This window comes from Pelodiscus sinensis, chromosome 2 (assembly GCF_052426305.1).
Source record: "Pelodiscus sinensis isolate ZL-2025 chromosome 2, ASM5242630v1, whole genome shotgun sequence".
NCBI classification, from domain to species: domain Eukaryota; kingdom Metazoa; phylum Chordata; order Testudines; family Trionychidae; genus Pelodiscus; species Pelodiscus sinensis.
In genome coordinates this window covers 132,104,315-132,131,894 of record NC_143053.1, presented here as the reverse complement: position 1 = coordinate 132,131,894, position 27,580 = coordinate 132,104,315, and the positions used below count along the sequence as shown (strand labels likewise).

General features: G+C 46.2%; 1 protein-coding gene across 6 annotated transcripts in view; it reads left to right on the top strand.

Annotated features, from left to right (window-relative positions):
* Positions 1 to 27,580, top strand: part of LOC102460989 (uncharacterized) — a 62,146-nt gene that overhangs the window by 16,709 nt on the left and 17,857 nt on the right. For 4 of the 6 annotated variants that reach the window (XM_075921447.2, XM_075921444.2, XM_075921443.2 and 1 more), the window contains 2 exons: positions 6,635 to 6,783; positions 8,321 to 8,370. The exons of 1 other annotated variant lie outside the window; for it this stretch is intronic. The gene's annotated coding sequence lies outside the window, so the exon portion shown is untranslated. The remainder of the gene's footprint in view (positions 1 to 6,634; positions 6,784 to 8,320; positions 8,371 to 27,580) is intronic. One more of the 6 variants, XM_089776426.1, reaches the window with a different exon arrangement.

Sequence of the window (27,580 nt, the reverse complement as noted above, 5' to 3'; positions counted from 1 at the left end):
CTTTATGTATCAAATCTCCCAGTTCTCGATGCAGGCTCTAGCAGAGATGTTATAGCTGCTGGCTTAAAAGTCCTTAGTTGCACATCCTAGGTTAGGATGGGTCCACAGTTCTTTCCGGCCCTTCAATCCCTGCACTCCTGCCTCTGGGATGAAGTACTGAGCTGAGTACCCAGATGGAGTCAGCCACATGGCATCTTTATACATCCTTCCTGGTCTCTTATTGGCTGCAGCAGGTCACCTGGCCAGCGGCCTATCACTGTGTCCTCTGCTGGTAGCCCTTAGGTGTCGGTCACCATTCCTGAGTTGTGTCCTTGGCCCATTGAGTGCTATTGTCCAACAGGGCCTCGCTAATTATCATGTCTATTGGCCGGGCTTTGCCCAATGCTCAACCACATTCAGAAAGACTTCCAGTCTCCATACAGATTTTAGATTCCTAACTACACGCACAGACATTACACAGATATATGAAGAGCAGATAAGTAGAAAGTAAGCTTTTGTTTGACCCCTCACATGGCCCCCTTTGTACCACTTTTGGGGTGAACACCCCCCCACGGGTGCAGCAGTGACCCGGCTGCTCCCCTCACAATCCAATAATGTGATAGTTCCTAACCTGTTCTTTACCCACAAAGGGCTGTCGATCTTCATCCCATATTGCGTCACTTAGCGCATTAGCCTGGGAGCCCACCTTGTCCGTGAATACAGAGGCAAAGGAAGCATTGAGTACTTCAGCTTTCCCCACATCATCTGTCACTAGGTCAGGCATGTCCAAAGTCCGGCCCACGGGCCAATTGCGGCCCGTGTTCTGGTTTAATACGGCCCCACAGGTAATCTGGCAATATCTATCTTTTATGGCCCCCAACGAATCCAACATGGACACAACATGTATACATGGACACAACATGTATACTTGGTGTTATGTTCCTGTTCATATTTTTTTAACTTAAAAGTTGACAGACAACCTTTATTACCAATAATATGTAATGTTCTTTACAATGTTCCTGACATATATTTCAACTTCCTGGATTTTTTTTTCATCTGGCCTTCAGATATGAAAGGCAGAGTGATTTAACACCTGTTTAGATTTGTCATCCATGTGACGAAATGAAAAGTATGCCGTTTGCAATAAACTTTGCATAAAATAGTTAATTTGCATTTAATTTTAATGGTTCAAAGAATGTCAGGCAAAATGGTCGGCCCTCACGCATGTTCACTTCATCAAATCTGGCCCTCTTTGAAAAAAGTTTTGACACCCCTGCACTAGGTTACCTCCTTCATCCAGTAGGGGCTGCACACCCTCTCTGATCACCTTCTTCTTGTTAACATGCCTGTAGAAACCTTTCTTGTTATCCTTCAAATCCTTAGCCAGTCACAATTCCATTTGCTCTTTTGCCTTCTTGATAACCCCCCGGCATTCTCAAACTATACATTTAAGCCCCTCCCTGGTCATTTGTCTAAGTTTCCACTTTTTGTAAGCTTCCTTTTTGTGCTTAAGTTCACCAAGGATTTCCCCTGTAAGCCAATCCGGTCTCCTACCATGTTTGCCTCTCTTGCTGCGCATCGGGATGGTTTTTTTCTGTGCCTTCAATTAGGCTTCTTTAAAATACTGCCAGCTGTCCTGGACTCCTTTCCCCTTCATGTTAGCATCCCAGGGGATTCTGCCCATCGGGTCTCTGAGGGAGTCAAAATCTGCTTTTTTGAAGTCCAAGATATGTATTTTACTGCTCTCTTTACTTCCTTTGGTCAGGATCCTGAAATCTACCATCTCATGATCACTGCTTCCCAGGTTGTCACCCACCTCCACTTCCCCTATTAGTTCCTCCCTGTTTGTGAGCAGAAGGTCGAGCTGTGCACGGCCCCTGGTTGGATCCTTCAGCACTTGTACCAAGAAGTTATCCCCAACGTTCTCCAAAAACTTTCTGGATTGCCTGTGTACTGCCATATTGGTTTCCCAACAGATGTCTGAGGGTATGTCTGCACTACAAAGTTAATTCGAACTAACAGACGTTAGTTCGAATTAACTTTCATAGGCACTACACATACAAACCGCTAGTTCGAACTTAATTCGAACTAGCGGAGCGCTTAATTTGAACTAGGTAAACTTCATTCTACGAGGACTAACGCCTAGTTCGAATTAAGCAGTTCGAATTAAGAGCTGTGTAGCCACTTAATTCGAACTAGTGGGAGGCTAGCCCTCCCCAGCTTTCCCTGGTGGCCACTCTGGGCACCACCAGGGAAATTCATCTGCCCCCCTCCCAGCCCCGGGGCCCTTGAAGGGGCACGGTCTGGCTACGGTGCCCGTGCCAGGTGCAAGCCTGCCAGCACCCAGCCAGCAGACCCTGCACCTGGCACGGCACGAGCCAGCCACCCGCTGACACCCAGCCCTCCGCCTCTTCCCGGGACCCAGCTAGCGGCTCCCAAGAGCCTGCCCGGGGCTGCAAGAGGCGGGCACCTGCCTGGTCTAGTGTGGACATCCTGGACCTCATCCACGACCTCCGCACTAGGCACAGGAAAGTGGCCATCTAGGGCAGGAGAGCTGCCAGCCTGGCCACCCAGGAGCAGGTGTGCATGAAAATCAAGGTGGTCCACTGAGACTCCCGACCCTGAGCCCTGAGCTTAGAACATAAAAACATAAGAACGGCCATACTGGGTCAGACCAAAGGTCCATCTAGCCCAGTAGCCTGTCTGCCGACAGCGGCCCACGCTAGCTACCCTGGAGGGGATGGACCGAAGACAATGACCAAGCCATTTGTCTCATGCCATCCATCTTCAGCCTTCCACAAACTTTGGGCAGGGACACCATTTCTACCCCTTGGCTAATACCACTCCATGGACCCAACCTCCATGACTTGATTTCACTTCCCTTTAAACTCTGTTATAGTTCTAGCCTTCACAGCCTCCTGCAGCAAGGAGTTCCACAGGCTGACTATTTGCTTTGTGAAGAACTTTCTGTTATTAGCTTGAAGCCTGCTACCCATTCATTTCATTTGGTGTCCTCTAGTCCTTCTATTATGGGAACTAATGAAGAACTTTTCTTTATGCACCCTCTCCACACCACTCATGATTTTATAGACCTCTATCATTTCCCCCCCAGTCTCATCTTTTCTAAGGTCCCTTTAAGCACAGCCGTCGGCTAGCCTGAGACAGCAGCTCCACGCTCTAAGTCCTCATCTGATGCCCTGCCGGCACTGCTTCCGGCCATCCTTAACCCCGGTTCAGGGTCCACTTAATGTGGACAAGCTAGTTCGAATTAGAAAAACGCTAATTCAAACTAGTTTTTTAGTCTGGATCCGTTAGTTCGAATTAGCACTGTAGTGTAGACATACCCAGAGGGCTCCTTGTGCAAGAGTTATGCTATTTTTTATCAGGTGTTAGTCCTCTTGCGCAAGAGCTCTTGCGCAAGAGGGCAGTGTGGACGCTCGGCAGGAATTTCTTGTGCAAGAGAGCCCTATGGCTAAAATGGCCATCAGAGCTTTCTTGCACAACAGAGTGTCCACACTGCCATGGGAGCTCTTGCGCAAAAGCACAGCGTGCACATGGCAGTGTGGACGTTTTCTTGCACAAGAGTTCTTGCACAAGAACCCTTGCGCAAGATGTTCTTGTGCAAGAAACTGCCAGTGTAGACATAGCCCAGATGCGGCCATACCAGTTCTGAATAAAGGGAAATAATCACTTCCCTAGATCTGCTGACAGTGTTAGTAATGCATTCCTAGTAATGCACCACAGTATGCCATTAGCCTTTTTGCCTACAAGGGCACACTGACTCACATCCAGTTTTTCATCCACTGGAATTCTGTGACGGACCGAGCCAGGTCTGGGCACAGCTGAGAGTGTCCACTCAGGGCGAATTGCTCAAATTCAGAGCTCCTTACAGCCCCCAGACTGGAGACCTTCCCAAATAGGCCACAAACCAGTCCACAAGAGTGCTTCAGCTGCCTGCCTGGAGCCTCATGAACAAAACACCTCTGACTCCCCAGCAATATCTGTGCCCCAGATGGCCCCGGGCCTCATACACAGGTGGGGGTTTTTAGAACCCAATCCCACCTACCCCGAACAAGTTCTGTCCGGTTCCAAGAAACCAGCCACAGATCCCAGGTCAATTTACCCTCTGGATCTTACCCACAAATCATGCTGAGCCAATTCTTTAGAATCTACAGTCTAAAGGTTTATTACTACAAGAAAGAAAAGCAGGAGAGTAAGGTTGTTAAGGTATCATACATTACATGCATCGAATCTCCCAGTTTTCGATGCAGGCTTGCATCTTATAGCTGCTGGCTTGCAAGTCTTTGGTGAACATCCAACGTCAAGATGGGTCCACAGTTCTTTCCGTCTCTTCGATCCCTGCACTGCTGCCTCTGGGATGAAGAGCTGAGCTGAGTACCAAGATAGAGTGGGCCACCTGGCATATTTATACCCCCTCCTGGCTTCTTCCAAGTTGGAAAGAGTCACATGACCAATGGTCAGGTGTGTCTTTGGCCTCCAGATGCCCATTGTTCCCTGGAGCTTTGCTAATTAGCATGTCCATGGGCAAACATGCCTGGACCATTACTCAACCACATATAGAGAAACTTCCAGTCTCCATACAGAGTACAGATTCATAACTCCACACGCAGACGTTATACAGATATATGAAGAGCATATACAGAATCAGTAGAAAGTAAGCTTTTGTTTGATACCTCACATAGACCCCTTTGTACTAACTTTTGGGGCAAACACCCCCCATGGGTGCAGCAGTGATCTAGCTGCTCCCCTCAAAATCCAGTAACATGACAAATACCCAGGTCCTTTTCTGCCAAACTGCTGCTTAGCTAATTGTTCCCCAGCTTGTAGCAGTGCTTGGGAGCCTTCCATCCCAAGTGCAGGGGTCTTTGTTGAATCTCATCAGATTTCTTTTGGCCCAATCTTTTAATTTGTACAGGTCACTCTGGACCTTAACCCTATCCTCCAGCATATCTACTCCCCCCCCCCCCCCGACCTCCCCCTCCGCTTAGTGTCATCTGCAAACTTGCTGAGAGTACAATCCATCCCCTCATCTAGGTCATTAATGAAGATATTGAACAAAACACTGTCATCCAGAGAGTGAGCCATTGATCACCACCTGTTGAGTTCGATAATCTAGCTAGATTTTCTATCCATATTGCAGTCTTTTTATCCAATACATGTTTACTTGTCTTGTTGTCAAGAATACTTGTAGAAGACTGCATCAAAAGTTTTGCTAAAGTTGAGTTATATTATGTCCACTGCCTTCTTCATATCTATAGACCCCGTTAACTTGTCATAGAAAGCAATCTGGTTAGTCAGGCATGACTTGCCCTTGGTGACTCCTTGTTGACTGTTCCTAATCACTTTACTCTGTTTCACGTACTTCAAAATGTATTCCTTGAGAATCAACTCCATGATTTTTCTGGGCACTGAGATGAGGCTGACCAATCTGAATTTCTAATTTTATACCAGACGAATTCTTACTTTGTTGTGCTTCAGTGTGTAGAACTGAATTTTATTTATCTGCACTTTGGGTTTATGCTGCCAGATTAGAGAAATGAAAATCTCCCGAGCAGATCAATTCTATCTATCAAGTTTTTAGCCAAAAATGTCAAAACATTAATTTATTTATAAAAAAAAACATATCATCACATGCCATGTTCTAAGATAATGTATTGTTTCTTGTTGTACTAGGTTATGTTTGATCATGGCCCTAGAATCATAGAATCCTAGGTCTGGAAGACACCTCCGGAGGTCATTGAGTCCAGCCTCCTGCCCAAAGCAGGATCAACCCTAACTAAATCATCCCATTTACATTGCATGGCCTACATTAGAATCTTAGTGGCAATTCCATGCCTATGTTTTCTATAAGTTTACAGCTATTTTTGCAACTCTTTGCTCCTTTTTATCTTCTTCTATCTTATCTTTTATCTTTTTATCTTTATCTTGCTGAACTACCATGGTACAGAGTAAATTGAATTGTTTTCTGTTCATGTATTAATTCTGAAGATCAGGTTCAGAATCTTTATTGATGGCTTTTCCTTTACGTGCCATCCACTTCCCTCTGTTACCCTTCTGAGTTTGTTTTCTTTAATAGCCAGCTCTGCATTGTCTTTTTTGTATTTTGAACACACAACTTAGAAATCACTAAGTAAATATACATAATTGTACAACCCCAGTTTTAAATTAAGAATATAATCTTAGCATATGTTATTACTTCTGTAAATTGCTGCTCTTGACACATTTGAAAGGAAACTTGAATGGTTAGGGCTCTCTTTTTTATATGCTAACTATCAGGTAAAGTCAGGCAAAGTCATTTTATATAGATTACACTTATAGGAAAGTTCAATAAATTAAATAGATGTAATAGAATTTTTTATTAATGTGCTTGCAAAAGGCAAGTAAAAGAACAGTTTTAAGTTTGTAAGATTTCAACTTCAAACATTATTCATTTTATTGAATAATTGAATAATTACCATACATAGTAAATTTTGAATCAGAAACTCATAACGCTTCCATCAATTTTTTTCGTAACTAATTGGAATTATTTTGTGATTTGTAACAATAAAAATGTTCTTTGTACTAAAATGACAGTTGAATAGGTGACTCAGTTTTAATTATGTTAGCAAATATGTTTATGAATGTTAATCATCAGGGCTCGCCAAGCGGCGGCAAGCCTTGCTCGCCAGACGGGCGGAAGTGCATGCTGTGCATAAGCAGACCTCGCTGCGCATGTGCAGACCTCGCTGCGCATACACTGACCTTGCTGCACAGCCACACTGGGCTGAAATCTACTCGCCACAGGTGAGTAGATTGCCTGATTTGTCGAGCCCTGTTAAGCATAATAGCCATGACTTTTTTCCAATGAAAAACAAAAAATAATTGTTTAAACTTTTCACCCAGCATATTCTGGAGTAAAAAGTAGTGCATTCAGCTAATTTGAGTGGCAGGATTGTTTATGCTAAATTTGGTATCTGTAGGTAATTGTGAAGTGTGACTTTATTTTGCACAAACAAAGAAATTTGCTGGTGGGCGATAAGACATTTTGTTTATGTTGATTGTCCCCAAGCATAGTCCCCTGCAGCCACAGTGGCCCAATGAGAATTGGGGTAGGGGTGCCCGCAAGAGGTCAAAAAAGGGATTTATTTTACCAATAGAGGGTTGCAATGAATCACATTAACAATCACATTCTATTCAAAAGAAAATATGGAAAGCAATTGTTTCAGATGGCAATGTGAGAGCTTTTACATGCATCTCTCTTTACATATTAGATTTATACAAAATCTGTAACTTCTTAAAAATTACTCTGTTCAACTGAATGTGTGTATTCATAGTGCTAATTAGTGTGTGTGTAGGGTTCAGTTGAATCATTTATTGAATAAATGATCACTGTACTTTGCAAAACCTGGATGGAATTAAAGTATATTTCAAAACCTTAATTGTATATCACTGATATTCAAGATTTACATAAATTATTGGTCTCAGAGGGCTAGCCATGTTAGTCTGAGTCTGTAAAAACAAGGAGTCCCATGGCATCTTTAGGGCTAACAGATTTATTTGGGTTTATCAGTTAATCCTGTCGACTACACACATTCTCCCCCCTCCATCCTTGTTGCCTCTGTATCAGATGCAGCAAGGGGGGGAGGTGGGAGCCAGTGCCCCCTCCCCACATTGCTGCCTCTGATAGAGGCATCCCATGGAGCAGCCTCTGTCTGCGGGAAGCTCAGACCCCCCATGGAGAGGAACTGTTGCCACCACATGCTGCTGCCACTGTATCGGAGGCAGCAACGCAAGGTGGCAGGCAAAGCTGGTCTGTGTGGGAAGCCACACATAAGAATAAACCAAAGGTCCATCTATCCCAGTATCTTGTCTTCTGACATTGGCCAGTGCCAGGTGCTTTAGAGGGAATGGATAGAACAGGTAATCCATTCCCAGAAGCTTGGAACACCATCCCTACCCATCTTGGCTAATAGTTTGTTTATGGACCTCACTCACCTCCATGAATATAATTAAGTTATTTTTTGAATCACGTTGTAGTCTTCGCCTTCACAACATCCTCTAGCAAACAGTACCACAGGCTGATTGTAGAATGTGTGAAGAAATATTTCTTTTTGTTTGTTTTAAACTTGCTACCCATTAATTTCATTTGGTAACCTCTAGTTCTTAATATCAGAAGAAATAGCTCTTCCCTATTTACTTTCTCAATATCAGTCATGATTTTATAGACTTCTATCATACCCCCTCTTAGACATTTCCAAGTTGAAAAGTCCTGGACTTATTTATCTCTCCTCATACCCTTAGTAATTTTTGTTGCCCTTTTCTAAATGTTTTCCCATTTCAGTATATCCTTTTTGAGATGGAGCAACCACATCTGCTTGCTATATTCAAGAGGTAGGCATATTATGGATTTATATAGAGGCAAGACAATATTTTGCATCTTATTATCTATTAATTTCTTAATGATTCCCAGCATTGTACAGGTTTTTTTTTTTTTTGGTGGCTGCTTCACATTGAGTGGATGTTTCCAGAGAAATATCCACAAAGACTCCAAGATCTCTTTCTTGAGGTGCAACAACAAATTTACACTCCATCTTCTTATAGGTGTAGTTAACCAATATGGCTACGTTTAGACTGGCATGATTTTCTGCAAATGCTTTTAACGGAAAAGTTTTTCCGTTAAAAGCATTTGTGGAAAAGAGCGTCTAGATTGGCACGGACTCTTTTCCGTAAAAGCACTTTTTGCGGAAAAGCATCCGTGCCAAACTAGATGTGGTTTTGCACAAGAAAGCCCTGATCGCCATTTTTGTGATCGGGGCTTTTTTGCCCAAAACATTACTGCGTTGTCTACACTGGCCCTCTTGCGCAAAAGTATTTGCGCAAGAGGGCTTTTGCCCGAACAGGAGCAGCATAGTATTTCCACAAGAACACTGACAATCTTACATGGGATCGTCAGTGTTCTTGCGGAACTTCAAGCGGCCAGTGTAGACAGCTGGCAAGTTTTTCCACAAAAGCAGCTGCTTTTGTGGAAACACTTGCCAGTCTAGACACAGCCTATATGTATAGAGTATCCCTGCTGGTAAGTATCACCCACTTTAATTTGAATGATTTGTAGAGAGTCTTTCATTTTTATATATGTCTTGTTCTCCTTTTTGAATGTACTTTAGCTTATGAATTTCTCATGAACCAATATGTCATGAATAATCAAATGAACAATTTGCTATTTGTTCTGTGTGACTGGTAATTCAAGTTAGGCTATTGTTTGTTTCCTGGTTGTGTAACCAAAGCTGCTTCTATAAATAGGAGTGCTTATATAAATCTCTCTTAGTGTTCAAATGGCCATCTTGAAACTTCCCACATGAACTTCTTTTCTGCCACATGTGTTATTTATAACTTTGTTTCAAACAAAACAAATAAAGGATTGCATGTGGCATTAAAGCAAATTTATTATTTGTAATTAGTTGAATTATCTTGAATCCTTTTTCAAAGCAGTATCCGGACTTTTGTGAACCTTGATCACGAACTAGCCTTGTTAAAGTTCCTGAAGCTCTGTTTATCATAGCACTGTGACTTTTCTCCCTTTTTCATTTTTTTAATGTTAAAGTGACATTAATTGTTGGTTGACCATTTCGCTTCTTATTTGACTACTCTGTGATACACTGCAACTGCTTATTTAACAGAAATACTATTGCGTATGCATAGAGGTTGAAAAGGAAAAAGTCATGGGGTTCAATCCTGCTCCCACAGAACTTAATTGTAAAATGACCGTGTCTGTCTGTAGAATCAGGATCAGATTCAAAGAACTTTTATCTTAGTGTCTGATATTATTTTAACAAAGATGCACCAGTCTCCTCTCACCTTTCCAGAACTGGCTGGGGGTCACTTTGTTAGGGACTGTTAGCCCTACTATATAACTAGCAAGATCAGGTGATGGTTTAAAGCTTGTGCTTCACTGAATAGTCCAGTTTAGCTTTTTATAAATGTTAGATTTCCATGGTGGTAATTCTGTAGACTACATATAATAACAGTTCTCTGATGATGATGTAACACAACTAGGATTTTCTGCTTTAGAGGGTAAGACAGACATGTGACAGGGTGCAGTCACAGAAGACCCCCTGGGTGCCTCCTGGAGTGCTGACAAATTTTCTGACACTCTTCTCCTTGCTCCCTGGGGCTTCTCACTGCCCTGTCCTGCTGGGTCAGTTCCTTGGTCTCCCCTAGAAAAGGCACAGAGCTAATATCACCCTCCCCCCACCCCCCACACACCCCACAGCTCCTGAGAAGCAATGTAGACACTGAAACTCTTCCTTCAGGTCTGAGGAAAATACAGTTTTGGGCCCAGCTTCCAGGCAAATCACTCCCCAAATGAGATCAGAACCTCAAATAAACCAGTCAGATAAGTCTCCTTTAACAATGAAAGGAGGATGTCCACACTCATTGCTCCCCCAGGTAACAATTTTTTGCACTGGGCTTGATAGTAAATGAAAGTGATTTTATTAAGTACAAGCAGTAGGATTTAAGTGGTTGCAAGTGAAAACAGGCAGAGCAAAGTAGATTACAAATTTTAAAATAATAGAAAAAGCTTAGCTAGTTATAACACACACTCAAGCTTATTACAAACTCACCCTAAAACTGTTCTTATTTCAGCCAAACCTCAAAGCCTGAGAAAATGTTTTCCCCTGGGGTCTCTGATTCATTCTCTGGGGCAGTGTTTCTCAAACTGTGCTTTGCGGAGCCCCAGGGCTCCACGAGACATCTCCATGGTTGCTTGCTCACTGCTTTATAAAGACTTGGACTGCCTGAAAGTCCCTCCCCCTACCAAGGCTCAGCCAATCAGCAGAGGCTTCTACAATTCAAACTTTAATTAGAAGCCAATGGTTTCCACCTGCCAATCACAGCACACACTCCACAAAGGGGAGGAGAAGGGAAAGAGGAAGTGGAGAAAAAAACCCACCACACACCAACCCTCATTCACAAACACAAGCTCAGCACACAGTAAGAAAGCCCCAATAACAACACACAGTTCCCTCAAGAGTCCTGTATCTGCTTCTCCTTTACCTGGAGAACTCTCTCTCTAAACTCCCTATTGGCACTCACCTGTTCGCAAGCTGTCCAGCTGTCCTGCACTCCTTTCCCATTCATGTTAGCATCTCTAGGGATTCTGCCCATCAGGTCTCTGAGGGAGTCAAAATCTGCTTTTTTGAAGTCCAAGGTGTGTATTTTACTACTCTCTTTTCTTCCTTTGGTCAGGATCCTGAAATCTACCACCCCATGATCACTGCTTCCCAGGTTGTCTATGTCCCCTATTAGTTCTTCCCTGATTGTGAGCAGAAGGTCAAGTTGCACATGGCCCCTGGTCGGATCCTTCAGCACTTGTACCAAGAATTTAACCCCAACATTCTCCAAAAATTTCCTGAATTGCCTGTGTACTGCCGTATTGGTTTCCCAGCAGATGTCAGGGTGATTAAAGTCCTGTACGAGAACCAGGACATGCGATCTGGAAGCTTCGCTCAATTGTTCGAAGAAAGCCATGAGACCGGCTTGGCTTACAGGGGAAATCCTCGGTGAATTTAAGCACAAAAAGGAAGCTTACAAAAAGTGGAAACTTAGACAAATGACCAGGGAGGGGCTTAATTCGAGAATGCCAGGGGGTTATCAGGAAGGCAAAAGAGCAAATGGAATTGTGACTGGCTAAGGATTTGAAGGATAACAAGAAAGGTTTCAACAGGCATGTTAACAAGAAGAAGGTGATCAGAGAGGGTGTGCGGCCGCTACTGGATGAAGGAGGTAACCTAGTGACAGATGATGTGGGGAAAGCTGAAGTACACAATGCTTCCTTTGCCTCTGTATTCACAGACAAGGTGGGCTCCCAGCCTAATGCGCTAAGTGACACAATATGGGATGAAGATGGACAGCCCTTGGAGGGTAAAGAACAGGTTAGGAATTGTCACGTTATTGGATTGTGAGGGGAGCAGCCGGGTCACTGCTGCACCTGTGGGGGGGTGTTCACCTCAAAAGTGGTACAAAGGGGGCCATGTGAGGGGTCAAACAAAAGCTTACTTTCTACTGATTCTGTATCTGCTCTTCATATATCTGTATAATGTCTGTGTGTGTAGTTAGGAATCTATAATCTGTATGGAGACTGGAAGTCTCTCTGAATGTGGTTGAGCATTGGGTAGAGCCCGGCCAATAGACATGATAATTAGCGAGGCCCTGTTGGACAATAGCACTCAATGGGCCAAGGACACACCTCGGGAATGGTGACCGACACCTAAGGGCTACCAGCAGGAAACACAGTGATAGGCTGCTGGCCAGGTGACATGCTGCAGCCAATAAGAGACTAGGAAGGATGTATAAAGATGCCATGTGGCTGACTCCATCTGGGTACTCAGCTCAGCACTTCATCCCAGAGGCAGGAGTGCAGGGATTGAAGGGCCGGAAAGAACTGTGGACCCATCCTAACCTAGGATGTGCAACTAAGGACTTTTAAGCCAGCAGCTATAACATCTCTGCTAGAGCCTGCATCGAGAACTGGGAGGTTCGATGCATGTAAAGTATTATCCTTTAACAACCTTACTCTCATGCTTTTGTTTCAGCTACACCAGACTAACACGGCTACATTTCTATCGCTTTTCTTTCTGGTAGCAAGAAACCTTTAGATGTTAGATGCTAAAGGACTGGCTCAGCGTGATTTGTGGGTAAGGTCCAGAGGGTAAATTGACTTGGGATCTGTGGCTGATTTCTTAGAACCGGACAGAACTTGTTCGGGGTAGGTGGGATTTGGGTTCTAAGACCCCACACCTGTGTATGAGGCCTGGGGCCATCCGGGGCACGGATATTGCTGGGGTGTTGGAGGGGTTTTGCTCGTGAGGCTTCAGGCAGGCTGCTGAAGTGCTCTGTGGGACTGGTTTGTGGCCTGTTTGGAGAGGTCACCAGTCTGGCTGTAAGGAGACCCGAATTTGAGAAATTTGCCCTGAGTGGACACTCTAGGTTGTGCTCAGACCATCCTGGTTGGTCACAGTGGCGTAGTTGGCAGGATGCACAGATCTTGGTCAATTGAGCTTTGGGATCAAGACCCCATGCTGTCTAAATTTGATTTTTAGTACTGAGAGTTTGGTTGGGTAAAGAGCAGCTGAAATGAGTCAGCACCAATATGAAAGCCTAAGCAGGGAGGCTCTGAAGGACGTATGCTCACAGAGGGCCATTGCCTTCCCAAAGAAAACTACTAAGCAACAGCTGACAGTTTTGCTGATGCAGGATGACTTGCAGGCCAAGGAGCGGTCCCCACCAGATGCCACGGATGTGGTTGCAGAGGAAGTCAAGAAGCAACAGGCATTGAAGGACGTGGAAATAGAAAAGCAGAGAGCCCTGGCTGAGATACGTCAAGAGGAGGCTGAAAGGGAGCAAAAGAGGAATGAGACGGAGGTTGAAAGGGAGGAAAAGAAAAAGGAGGCGGACCACGCTCGTTGAATGAAAGAACTGGAGGCCCAAATCCGGTTAGCAGATAGGCAACAAGGGAGATCGCAGTCTGAGAGCCCAGCCCCACTTGCCAACAGGGTTTGGAAAAAGATCTGTCCCGTCTTCAACTATAACGACGATATCGAGGAGTTTTTGGCCACCTTCGAGCGCATCTGCAACATGAACCAGATCCCAGATGAGCAGCGCATGCCTGTCCTGATGACCAAACTGACTGGCAAGGCCAGGGAGGTATTCAATGACATGGGGGAGGAAGAAGCATTAGACTACTGGCGGTTTAAGGACTATGCACTGAAGCGGTTCAGGGTTACCCCTGAATCCCACCGGGTTAAGTTCAGGAGTTTTAGGATGTCCAATGATTGAGCTTATGTTGAATGTGGCCATAAACTGATGGGCTTTGTTAAAAGGTGGGTAATGGGGGCAAAAGCAAATGGGAGTTATGAGAAACTGCTGGATTTGATCACCCTGTTGCAGTTTCTAAATGTGGTGCCTGACCAGGTCAGGGTGGCTGTGTGTGATCGTGAGCCTGAGTCGGTCCTACAGGCTGCAGAGATTGCAGATGCTCATACCCAGAACAGGGCGCGGGACGGGCACAGACCCTTGGGGAGGACTCAGCACCTTTCCCCCCAGTCTAAATGGAGGGAGGGGTTCAGGAACAGACCCAGCCCTTAATCCATCGAGGGAACTCAGGGAAGTCCTGAGAGCAGAGGTGTCCTCCCCAAAGATAAGCAGGACAAGTGCTATCACTGTGGCAGATCTGGCCATATAAGGTCTGACTGTCCAGACCTAAAGAACAGCCCGAGGCCAGCAGCTCCCAGCCGCTCTGTAAGCGCTAATTCAATTACAATGTAAACACAGGCTGGGCTCTTGGACTCCAGCGAGGCCCCTGAAGCCACCCTGGGTCCAGATGTGAGCACTGCAGTGGCTAACGTTAACACTGTAAGGGTATGTCTACACTACCACCCTAGTTCGAACGAGGGTGGTTAATGTAGTCAATCGAAGTTGCAAATGAAGCCCAGGATTTAAATATCCCGGACTTCATTTGCATCTTGCTGGGCGCCGCCATTTTTAAAGCCCCGGTAGTTCAGACTCCATGCCCACGGCTACACGCGGCACGGAGTAGATAGTTCGAATTAGGCTTTCTAATTCAAACTACCGTTACTCGTGGAACGAGGTGTACCAGTAGTTCGGATTAGAAAGCCGAATTCGAACTACCTACTCCGTGCCGCGTGTAGCCGCGGGGACTCCGTGGAGTGGGGGGGAGCAGTGAGCTCTCCCAGTGTGGCAGGACTGAGGCATGGAAGGGCAGTGAGAAGTTTATGGGGGAGGAGAAGGTCAATGGAGTTGGATATAAGGGCTGGCGGGACACCGGCTCTGACATCACGATAGTCAAGGGGCACCTGGTGAGACCAGAGGACATGGTGCCCAGGAAAAGTGTAAAGATAATGGCTTTGTCTGAATACTCGATGAACCTGCCGATGGCTAAAGTCCATCTCGAGTGGGGAGGCTTTAGGAGACAGGTATTGGTGGCTGTCCGGGACTTGATCCCAGCTGAGGTCTTGGTGGGGAATAACATAGTGGATGTACCTCACCAAGATAATGTAGTAACCGGGCTGTGCAAGAAGTACAGGCCTGAGGCAGGTGGCCGGGGGCCTGTGAGTGAGGGTTTGATGGGCCTGTCTGATGCCTCAGAGGTGAGGCTGAAATCAGAAACAGGGCAGGAAGAGCCCAGATATCTGGGAAATGTTGCTCTGGGGCAGTCTGGAGTGGCTGGCCAGAGCAGAGTTGTAGCTAAGGAAAAACATAAAGTTCTGAAGGGGGAGGAGTTGGTGACTGATAAGGTTTGTGGAATTGAACCTGCCCAACGTGAAAAGGAGTGGTGTGAAGCACAGTGTGTGCAAGTGGGCGATTTGGCTGGTGGAAGTAGCAGTGGGTCAGTGACGGAATTAAAAGCCAATTAACAGAGGCTTCTAGATTTCAAACCTTTTAGAAGATCCTTCAAACAAACAAACCAACCAACCAACCAGACAAACACAAGCTCAGCACACAGCAAATAATTCCCCCCTACACAAACACACACTCCAGACAGCCACTTACCACAAGGGTCCCGTTTTTACTCCTCTTTTACCTGGAGAACTCCCTCTAAACTTCCTGTTAGCTGCTCCTGTTCACAAGCTCCCTGGTCGCTGAGTCACAGGCTGACCGGCCTATAGTTCCCTGGATTGTCCTTCTTCCCTTTTTTGAAGATGGGCACTACAGTGGCAGTGGCCGGCCTGTGGGGAAAGGGTTTCCGCCCAGTCCATTGTCTGAGGAAGGTGCCCCTCGGCCTATGATGGCTGAGAGCGTTGTTGATGCCCCAAAGCTAGGTCTGGATACAGCTGAGGCCCAGAAAGGGGGTGGCCCAAGGTTTGTGTCTGTTGGGGAAAAGGAGGCTGTGACTCGGATAGACCCAATCAGTGTTTTGCCAGAACCCCAGAAATCAGACAATGGTGACCCTGATATTGTGCCTGATGCTGTTGTGTTGCTGGAAGAGGGGGTAGCGACTCTGTAGGACCAGGGTGACCCCTTAGCCCAGGCACAAGGAGAGAATGAGGGCACGTTAACTCTGGATCCTAATGATGGTGTGGAAGTTTACATCCATCTAGAGAGCTGCAAAGGGAGAGAAGGTGCCTCTGACCCTGTCTCTTGTGAGTCTGTCTGTGTGCCTGAGAGGGGATTGTCTGTGAATCCACTGGAGGGGCCAGAGATGACTCAGGGAGTAAGGGAATCACAGGAGGAGTTAGTTGTGGCTCAGCAGGGCAATGCTGCTGCAGAGCCAGAGAAGGGTGAACTGTTGCTTAAGGAAGCTCATAGGGAAGAGAGTCCTGGCAGTGCTTGTAGCAAGCAGTTTGCTGTGACTAAGAGCCGGTCTCTAGACTGTAGTCAGAAAGAGAGGAGGGGAGAGGGCAAACCATGGGCCAGAGCAGACAAACAACCACATACAAAGGAATCCAAAGCATCAGGGAAAGGCAGACAAATAACCAGTGGCAAATTTTTAAAGTGCTTCTATACAAATGCTAGGAGTCTGACTAATAAGATGGGTGAACTAGAGTACCTCGTAGTAAAGGAGGAGGTTGACATAATAGGCATCACTGAAACCTGGTGGAATGAGGAAAATCTGTGGGACACAATCATACCGGGATATAAAATATATCGAAAGGATAGAACAGGCCAGATGGGTGGCGGAGTGGCACTGTATGTGAAAGATAATGGAGAAATAAATTAAATAAAAATATTAAGTGAATCAACATGTTCAATAGAATAGCTATGGATAGTAATTCCATGCTCCAATAATAAGAAATTAGCAGTAGGGATATATTACCGACCACCTGACCAGGACAGCGATACTGACATTGAAATGCTGAGGGAGATTAGAGAGGCAACCAAAATAAAGAACTCTGTAATAATGGGGGATTTTAATTACGCCCATATTGACTGGATACATGTCACCTCAGGAAGAGAAGCAGAGATAAAATTTCTCAATGACTTAAATGACTGCTTCTTGGAGCAGCTGGTGCAGGAACCCACAAGGGGAGAGGCAATTCTCGATTCACTCCTGAGTGAAGCGCAGGAGCAGGTCCAGGAGATAACCGTTACAGGACCGCTTGGGATTAGTGACCATAATATAATAACATTCAACATTCCTGTGGTGGGAAGAACACCTCAGCAGTCCAGCACCCTGGCATTTAATTTCAAAAAGGGAAATTACACAAAAATGAGGAGGTTAGTTAAACAGAAATTAAAAGGCACTGTGACCCTGAAAGCTGCATGGAAACTTTTTAAAGACACCATAATAGAGGCCCAACTTAAATGTATACCCCAAATTAAAAAACATAGTAAGGACCTAAAAAAGAGTCACCATGGCTTAACCACCATGTAAAAGAAGCAGTAAGGGACAAAAAGGTATCTTTTAAGAAGTGGAAATCCAATCCTAGTGAGATAAATAGAAAAGAACATAAACACTGTCAAATCAAGTGTAAAAATGTAATCAGAAAAGCAAAAAATTGATTTTGAGGAACAGCTAGCCAAAAACTCAAAAAGAAATAACAAAATGTTTTTTAAGTACATTAGAAGCAGGAAGCCTGCTAAAAAACCTGTGGGTCCCCTAGATGATTGAGGAATAAAAGGAGCAATCAAGGACGATAAAGCCATTGCAGAGAAACTAAATGATTTTTTTCCTTCGGTCTTCATGGCTGAGGACGTTGGGGAGATTCCCAAATCCACACCGTCCTTTGAGGGTGATGAATCTGAGGAACTCTCCTGGATTGAAGTGTCATTAGAGGAGGTTTTGGAACAAATAGAAAAACTTAATGTTAACAAATCTCTGGGACCGGATGGCATTCATCCAAGGATTCTAAAAGAACTCAAATGGGAAATTGCAGAACTATTATCTGTGGTTTGTAACCTATCCCTTAAATTGGCTTCCGTACCTTATGACTGGAAGGTAGCCAACGTGACACCAATATTTAAAAAAGGCTCTAGAGGCGATCCAGGCAATTACAGTCTAACTTCAGTACTGGGCAAATTAGTCGAAACAATAGTAAAGAATAAAATTGTGAAGCATGTAGAAAAACACAGTTTGTTGGACAAAAGTCAACATGGTTTCTGTAAAGGGAAATCATGTCTTACTAATCTATTAGGGTATGTCTACACTACAGCACTAATTCGAACTAACTTAATTTAAATTAGTTAATTTGAATTAGATAATTCGAATTAGCACATCTAGATTTAAAAACTAGTTCAAATTAGCATTTTGCTAATTAGAACTAGCATGTCCACATTGAGTGGACCCTGAACTGAAGTTAAAGCTGGCCGGAAGCAGTGCCGGCAGGGCATCAGGTTAGGATTTGGAGTGTGGAGCTGCTGTCTCAGGCTCGCCGAGGGCTGTGCTTAAAGGGACCCGACCCCCACCCCGGACAGACAGTTCTCAGTTCTCCCCACTTGCTGGTCTACCTCGATGAGTGACAGCAAAGCAGTCCTGTCTTGGAGTGCCCTGAGTGCCCACACTCGGCACAACAAAGCACTCGGCCATCAGCCCGGCTGCACTTGCCGCAGGCTGCCATCCGGAGGAGTCTATCAGGGGGCTGTCAGGATCCAGAAGACCCTGCAGGAGAGCTTCCACCCCGAGGAGCCCGCAGAGCTACCCCAGTCCTCCCCATCGGGGGCTCGTACCCCATTCCTCTGTCACCTCCTTCCACTTACCCCTTCCTAGCCCCCCTTCCTGATGTAAAAAATAAAGGACACGTGTGTTCAAAAATAGAAACTCTCTTTATTTAACAAAACTGGGGAGGGGGGGGATTAACCTTTGGGGAGACTGGGAAAAGGAGGTGGGAGATGGGAAGAGGGGGGGGAAGGTGGAAACTTGGGAAGAGGGAGCTGGAAGGGGGAAGCCAGGGGAAGAAGGAGAAAGGGAAGTATAACTATGGTATGCCATATCTTCAGTACTGTGTATAGATGTGGTCTCCTCACCCCAGAAAAAATATTATGGCCTTGGAAAGGGTTCCGAAAAGGACAACTAAAATGATCAGGGTTTTGGAACAAGTCCCATATAAGGAGAGGCTAAAGTGACTGGGACTTTTCAGCTTAGAAAAGAGGAGACTGAGGGGGGATATGATAGATGTCTATAAAAGCATGAGTGGTGTGGAGAGGGTGCACAAAGAAGAGTTCTTTGTTAGTTTCCTTAATAGAAGGACTAGAGGACACCAAATGAAATGAATGGGTAGCAGACTTCAAACTAATAAAAGAAAGTTCTTCTTCACAAAGCAAATAGTCAGCCTGTGGAACTCCTTACCACAGGAGGCTGTGAAGGCTAGAAGTATAATAGGGTATGTCTACACTACCACCCTAGTTCGAACTAGGCTGGTAGTGTAGACATACCCACAGAGTTTAAAGAGAAGTTAGATAAAGACATGAAGGTTGGGTCCATCAAGTGCTATTAGCCAGGGAATAGGAAAGGTGTCCCTGGCCAATGTTTGTGGAAGGCTGGAGATGGATGGCACAAAACAAATGGCTTGGTCATTGTCTTCGGTCCATCCGCTGTCAGCATACAGGCTACTGGGCTAGATGGACCTTTGGTCTGACCCCGTATGGCCATCTTATGTTCTTCTGTTCTAAGCTCAGGGCTCAGGGTCGGGGGTCTCACTGGACCAACTTGATTTTCATGCAAATCTGTTCCTGGTTCGCATGTGGCCTTTGGTGGCTAGGCTGGCAGCTATCCTGCCCTAGATGGCCACTTTCCTGTGCCTAGTGAGGAGGTCGTGGATGTTGGAGGCCTCCCCCCAAACCTGGGTGAGGTCCACGATCTCTGCACTAGACCAGGCGGGCACCCGCCTTTTGCAGCCCCTGGCTGGCTCCTGGGAGCCGCCAGCCTGGTCCCGGGAAGAAGTGGAGGGCTGGGTGGCAATGGGTGGTTGGCTCATGCCGTGCCAGGTGCAGAGTCTTCTGGCTGCGTGCTGGCAGGCTTCCACCTGGCACGGGCACCGTAGCCAGACCATGGCCCTTTAAGGGCTCTGGGGCTGGGAGGGGGGCAGACAAGTTTCCCTGGTGGTGCCCAGAGTGGCCACCAGGGCAAGCTGGGGAGGGCTAGCCTCCCACTAGTTCGAATTAAGTGGCTACACAGCCCTTAATTCGAACTACTTAATTCGAACTAGGCGTTAGTCCTCGTAGAATGAGGTTTACCTAGTTCGAATTAAGCGCTCCACTAGTTCGAATTAAGTTCGAACTAGCGGTTTGTATGTGTAGCGCCTATTAAAGTTAATTCGAACTAATGTCTGTTAGTTTGAATTAACTTTGTAGTGTAGTCATACCCTTACTGCCCCTGTATAAAGCTATGGTATGCCCACATCTTGAATACTGTGTACAGATGTGGTCTCCTAACCTCAAAAAAGATATTTTGGCCTTGGAAAGGGTTCAGAAAAAGGCAACTAAAATGATTAGGGGTTTGGAATGGGTCCCATATGAGGAGAGGTTAAAGCGACTGGGACTTTTTAGTTGAGAAAAGAGGAGACTGAGGGGGCATATGATAGTGGTACATAAAATCATGAATAATGTGGAGAAGGCAGATAAAGAAAAGTTATTTATTAGTTCCCTAAATAGAAGAACTAGAGGACACCAAATGAAATGAATGAGTAGCAGGTTTAAAACTAATAAAAGAAAGTTCTTCTTCACACAGCATGTAGTCAACCTGTGGAACTCCTTGCCAGAGGAGGCTGCGAAGGCTAGGACTATAACAGAGTTTAAAGAGAAGCTAGATAATTTCATGGAGGTTAGGTCCATAAAAGGCTATTAGCCAGGGGATAAAATGGTGTCTTTGGCCTCTGTTTGTCAGAGGCTGGAGAGGGATGGCAGGAGAAAAATCACTTGATCACTGTCTTCGATTCACCCTCTCTGGGGCACCTGGTGCTGGCCACTGTCGGCAGACAGGCTACTGGGCTAGATGGACCTTTGGTCTGACCCAGTACAGCTGTTCTTATGTTCTTATGTCTTACCTGGAAAAATCATGGAAGGGATCCTTAAGGAATCCATTTTGAGGCACTTGGAAGAGAGGAAAGTGATTAGGAATAGTCAGCATGGATTCACAAAGGGCAGGTCGTGACTAACCAATCTGATTAGCTTCTGTGATGAGGTAATTGGCTCTGTGGACGTGGGAAAGTCAGTGGATGTGATATTCCTTGACTTTAGGAAGGCTTTTGGTACCGTCTCCCATGATATTCTTGCCAGCAAGTTAAGGGAATGTGGATTGGATAAGTGGATGGGAATATGGATAGAAAGTTGGCTAGAAGGCCAGGCCCAGCGGGTAGTGATCAACGGCTCCATGTCAGGATGGCGGTCGGTTTCTAGCAGAGTGCCCCAAGGTTCGGTTCTAGGACCTGTTTTGTTCAATATCTTTATTAATGACCTGGATGAGGGGATGGATTGCACCCTCAGCAAGTTTTCAGATGACACTAAGATAGGGGGAGAAGTAGTTACACTTGAGGGCAGAGATAGGGTGCAGAGTGACTTAGACAAATTGGACGAATGGGCCACAAGAAATCTGATGAGGTTCAACAAGGACAAGTGAAGAGTCCTGCACTTGGGACAGAAGAATCCCAAGCATTGTTACAAGCTGGGGAACAACCAGCTAAGTAGTAGTTCTGCAGAAAAGGACCTGGGAGTTATAGTGGATGAGAAGCTGGATATGAGTCAACAGTGTGCCCTTGTAGCCAAGAAGGCTAATGGAATATTAGGTTGCATTAGGAGGAGCATTGCCAGCAGATCCAGAGATGTCATTATTCCCCTTTATTTGGCTTTGGTGAGGCCACATCTGGAGTATTGTGTCCAGTTCTGGGCCCCCCACTACAAAAAGGATGTGGATGCATTGGAGAGGGTCCAGCGGAGGGCAACCAAAATGATTAGGAGGCAGGACCATATGACCTACAAGGAGAGGCTAAGGGAGTTGGGTCTGTTTAGTCTGCAGAAGCGAAGAATGAGGGGGGATTTGATAGCAGCCTTCAACTTCCTGAAGGGAGGTTCCAAAGAGGATGGAGAAAGGCTGTACTCAGTAGTGACAGATGGCAGAACAAGGAGCAATGGTCTCAAGTTGTGGTGGGAGAGGTCCAGGTTGGATATTAGGAAAAACTATTTCACTAGGAGGGTGGTGAAGCAGTGGACTGGGTAACCTAGGGAAGTAGTGGAGTCTCCATCCCTAGAGGTATTTAAGTCTCAGCTTGACAAAGCCCTGGCCGGGTTGATTTACTTGGGATTGGTCCTGCCTAGAGCAGGGGGCTGGACTTGATGACCTTCTGAGGTCTCTTCCAGCTCTATGGTTGTATGCTCCTATGATTCTATGATTTCAGGGGCTCCGTGTGGTTGACAAAGTGGTAACATCGATATGTACAACACAGTGGACCGGAGCCCAAAAAGCTCTCCGGAGCCCAAAAAGTTTGAGAACCGCTGCTTTGGGGAGTGACATACCAGGTAAAGTCAAAGAGACTGAAAATCTTGCATCTTAAATAGTCTTATTTTTAGTCAGATATTCTCCACATTTCACCCTTGCATGGAAAATTACCTGGTCAGACCCTTACCAGCTGGGGTGGTCACGTGACTTTCTAAGATCAACCACTGCTAAGACTTAAAGGACAAAGAAGGGTGTTCACGGGTGGTCATCCAGACATTGAGGGTAACACACTTGATGGCTTTCATAAACTTTCCACCCAAGAATGATACATACACCAAAATAACATGTACATATCCAGCAGATTATGACATTATGATTGATAGGTTACATGAGGCATCTTGTCCAAAGCATCTTCAAGTTATACATATTTGCGTGCATAAGTCAATTTCATAAAGCATGGGGGGTCCATCACAAGACAAATCTATTTACGATGTAAAAAGCCTGACAAAAAAGGGAATATGCCCCCTGCACATTCTCTTTCACCCAGGAGTAAATTATGAAATTGGAAGTCAAGGTCATTGTAACATTCAATATATGCTTAGTAGAGAATGAAATACCTACTTTGTACTCCATTATCTCAGAGCTCTTATAATATTAGAATATTAGGGGGTTTTAGTATTGGAATTTAATCAAGATAGTAACAATAGGCATTGAGATCTCTAGCTGTGTTTTGTATTAGCAAAAATAGAACCCACTGATACTGCAGCTGCATTCATTCCAATGTATCCTTTATTTGAAGAAATAGAGGGCTATATGCCAGTTGCTGTGGCAACCAGTTCTACTTTAGCACAGTAAAATACCTCTAAGCTCATTTTGAAATTACTTTCTTCTGATGATGTTTCAATGGTGAAAAAGGCGATGCTTGCCATTAAATTCCAATTAAGATATTTTATTTTCAAATTGAATTATATTTTTAGAGTTGTTCTTAGCATGTTATTAAGCCATGTTACTTGAGGAAGCAAAACTGCAAGCAAAAATGTTTACTTAATATATTTATAGCTTGGATACTTACAAGGAGAAAAATGTCATGCTGTGGCATCACATTCTTTTGGCAATATCAAGTGTGTGAGAGAGCGTGAGTGTAAGTAGGTCGTATAATCCAAAAGTGATTTACTACAGAAAAATCCTGCTTCATGCAGGCAGTACTACAAGGTGAACAAGACTTAGACAAGGAAGAAAAATCAAAATGTTGGCATTGGGCTTATCAGATAACCAACAGCTACCTAGGCTATAGTAGTGTGTTAAATTACACAAATTGCTCTAGAATGTACATTTCAAAGTACATTACTTATATAATATAAGGAAAAGAACAGTGCATAGAATTTGGCAGCTGTAATAATGTAATCTGGGGAAATGTGCTATTGAAAACATAGTCCATTTATGACACAGAGTGTATTTTTAATATACACATATATAATGCCATGGAATTCCTAAATGATAGGCATCAGGATTGGATAGTCAACCTGTAAACTTTGTCCAATAGATATGCTCATGGGAATTTATGTCCATGATAGATGTACCCTGGAGAGAAATAATCAGCAGGCAGGCAGAGTGCAAAAATACTGTTGCTTTGTACGGTATTTTTGCACTCTGATTCTGAGTATCTAATTTGCATAATAACTGTACAGTGACTTCTCTAAATGTACAGTATGCCAACATTTGTAATCTGATTATACAAATCCCTGCACTCTTTGTTGAAATGGCTGTACAGTCATAAAGGCTAGTGTTCTAATACCAATTGGCTCTCATTTTTAGAAATTCAGCCTGATTGCCAGTGTTAAAGTTACCAGCTCTGCTGCTTCTGCCTTTCTGCTGATATAGGAATATACCAAAATGTGAATGAAAGGACAGGAGGGGGAGAGAGAGTATGATTACAAAAAAAGAAGAAAAAAATGCACCTTGGCCTGCTTTCCATCTCTTCCCTCCACCCATATAGGGTAGCAAAGGTCCTTAGTGGCCGTGTGTGTGTGTGTGTGTGTGTGTGTGTGTGTGTGAAAGAGATAGAGACTTGCTTGCTAATCTATAAGGGTATGTCTACACTACAAAGTTAATTCGAACTAACAGCAGTTAGTTCAAATTAACTTTCATAGCAGCTATACATGCAAACCGCTATTTCGAACTTAAATCGAACTAGCGGAGCGCTTAATTCGAACTAGGTAAACCTCATTCTATGAGGAGTAATGCCTAGTTCGAATTAAGTAGTTCGAATTAAGGGCTGTGTAGCCACTTAATTCGAACTAGTGGGAGGCTAGCCCTTCCCAGCTTGCCCTGGTGGCCACTCTGAGCCAAACCAGGGAAACTCTTCTGCCCCCCTCCCAGCCCTGGAGCCCTTAAAGGGCCACGGTCTGGCTACAGTGCTTGTGCCAGTTGCAAGCCTGCCAGCACCCAGAGAGCAGACCCTGCACCTGGCACGCCATGAGCCAGCCACTCACTGCCACCCAGTCCTCCACCTCTTCCCAGGACCAGGCTGGCGGCTTCCAGGAGCCAGCCCGGGGCCATAAAAGGCGGGCGCCCGCCTGGTCAAGTGCGGAGATCATAGACCTCATCAAGATTTGGGGGGTGGCCTCTAGCATCCACGATCTACGCACTAGGCACAGAAATGCAGCCATCTACAGCCGCATGGCTGCCAGTCTGGCCACCAAAGGCCACATGCAGACCCAGGAGCAGGTCCGCTGCAAAATAAAGGACCTGCGGCAGGCCTACTCCAGGGCCGCCCAGCCAGGGGCTGACCTGGAGACCTGCCCTCATTATGAGACCCTAGACCACATCCTGGGGGCTCACGCACTCCATGCCCCCAGGGTGGTGATCGACCCCGGGACAGAGGGCCCTGTCCCTGACATGAAGGAGGAGGACGCTGAGAGCCAGGAGCCTGCAGGGAGCCTGTCCAGGACCCATGACCCCTGAGGCATCCCACAGAGCCCATTGGCTGTGTTGTTTGAGGCCGGGGAGGGCTCCACATGTGAGTGCCATCATGCTCCCCTTATGTGTATGGGGGGGTTGGAGAAGGAGCCCAGGAACCGTGCGCCTGGGCCTTGCCCAGCATGGAGAAGAAGCTGGGTGTCATGCAGGGGCCCTGGCCCCTTCCCCACATGCCGACCTCGCCTTGCAGAGGTGGGCTGGCTTTCACCCACTGTGTCCCCAGGGAGAACTGACCAACGCTCTTGTTTCACCACATGTGACGGACCGGGCCGTGTCTGGGCACAGCTGAGGGCATCTGCTCAGGGCGAATTGCTCAAATCTGGGGCTCCTTACAGCCCCCAGACTGGTGACCTTCCCAAACAGGCCGCAAACCAGTCCCACAGAGTGCTTCAGCAGCCTGCCTGAAGCCTCACGAGCAAAATCCCTCCGACACCCCAGCAATATCTGTGCCCCAGATGGCCCCAGGCCTCATACACCGGTGGGGGGGGGTCTTAGAACCTAATCCCACCTACCCCGAACAAGTTCTGTCTGGTTCCAAGAAACCAGCCACAGATCCCTGGTCAATTTACCCTCTGGACCTCACCCACAAATCACGCTGAGCCAATCCTTTAGCATCTAACATCTAAAGGTTTATTACCACAAGAAAGAAAAGCAGGAGAGTAAGGTTGCTAAAGAATCATACATTACATGCATCGAATCTCCCAGTTCTCGATGCAGGCTCTAGCAGAGATGTTACAGCTGCTGGCTTAAGAGTCCTTGTTGCACATCCTAGAATCAGGATGGGTTCACAGGTCTTTCGGCTCTTCGATCCCTGCATTGCTGTCTCTGGGATGAAGAGCTGAGCTGAGAACAAAAATGGAGTCCACAACATGGCCTCTTTATACATCCTTCCTGGCCTCTTCTTGGCTGCAGCAGCTCACCTGGCCAGCGGCCTATCCCTGCTGGCAGCTCTCAGGTGTCCGCCCTCATGCTTTAGGTGTGTCCTTGGCCCATCAAGTGCCATTGTCCCACAGGGCCCTGCTAATTAGCATGTCCATAGGCTGGGCTCTACCCAATGCTCAACCACATTCAGAGAAATATTCAGTATCCACACAGACTACAGATTCCTACCTACACACACAGACATTATACAATCACATAAATAGCGTACTCAGGATCAGCAGACAGTAAGCTCCTATTCAACACCTCACATGGCCCCCTTCTATACCATTTTTGGGGCCAACACCCCCACCTATGGGTGCAGCAGTAATCTGGCTGCTTCCCTCAAATTCAGTAACGTGACACTGCAGCACCTGGGACTGCGGGATGCGGCAGCTGATCTTGCAGGCGCTGGAGGAGCAGGGCCTTGCCCTCCGAGGTCACCTCCAGACCCTGGAGGACAGGTTCCTGCCTCCTCCTGCTCCAGCCCCTGCGGCCGCCCCAGCTCTCGCTCCTCCTCCCACTCCTCCTCCCCCTCCCGCTTCCTCCACCCCTCGTCCCTCCTGCCCCACCCTCCACACTCACTCCCCCCCGGACGCCCCTGCACTCGCAGTGCTGCGAGACAGGAGAGCCATCAAGACAATGAATCCTGAGCTTTCACTTCCCTTCCTCCCCTTCCTCCCTCTTCCAGCTCCCTCCTCCCAGGTTTCCCCCTCCTCTCTTCCACTCTCATTCCTCCCTCCTCCCACCTCAGTTCTGTGAAATAAACAGACATTTTTGTTGGAAAAACAGGTGTTTTTATTTTACATTAGGAAGGGGGGTTAGGGAGGGGAAAGGGGAAAAAGGAGAGGGTGGAAGAAGGCCCCAGTGGGGCATGCCAGGGAGAGGTCAGTCCTTCTCCATCTGTAAGCTCTCCCACAAGGCTTCCTGGATACGGACGGCCCCCTGCTGTGCCTCCGAGATAGCGTCATTGTGAGATAGCTGCGTGTACTGGCCAGCCAAGTGTTCCACCTCAGCCATCCAGGCTGGAAGGAAAGCTTCCCCCTTCCTTTCACATAATTTGTGCAGCACACAACATGCTGCCCCCACGGGAGGGATATTGTGCTCAGCGAGGTGAAGGCGGGTGAGGAGGCATCTAAATCGGGCTTTCAGGTGTCCGAAGGTCCCCTTGACCACAATGTGGGCCCGGCTGAGACTGGCATTGAAGGCCTGGCAGGAGGGGTTGAGGTGCCCCATGTACGGCTTCATCCCCCAGCAAGCATATGGGCATGTCCACGTCCCCGACCCTGATGTGGTGGTCGGGGAAGAAGGTCCTAG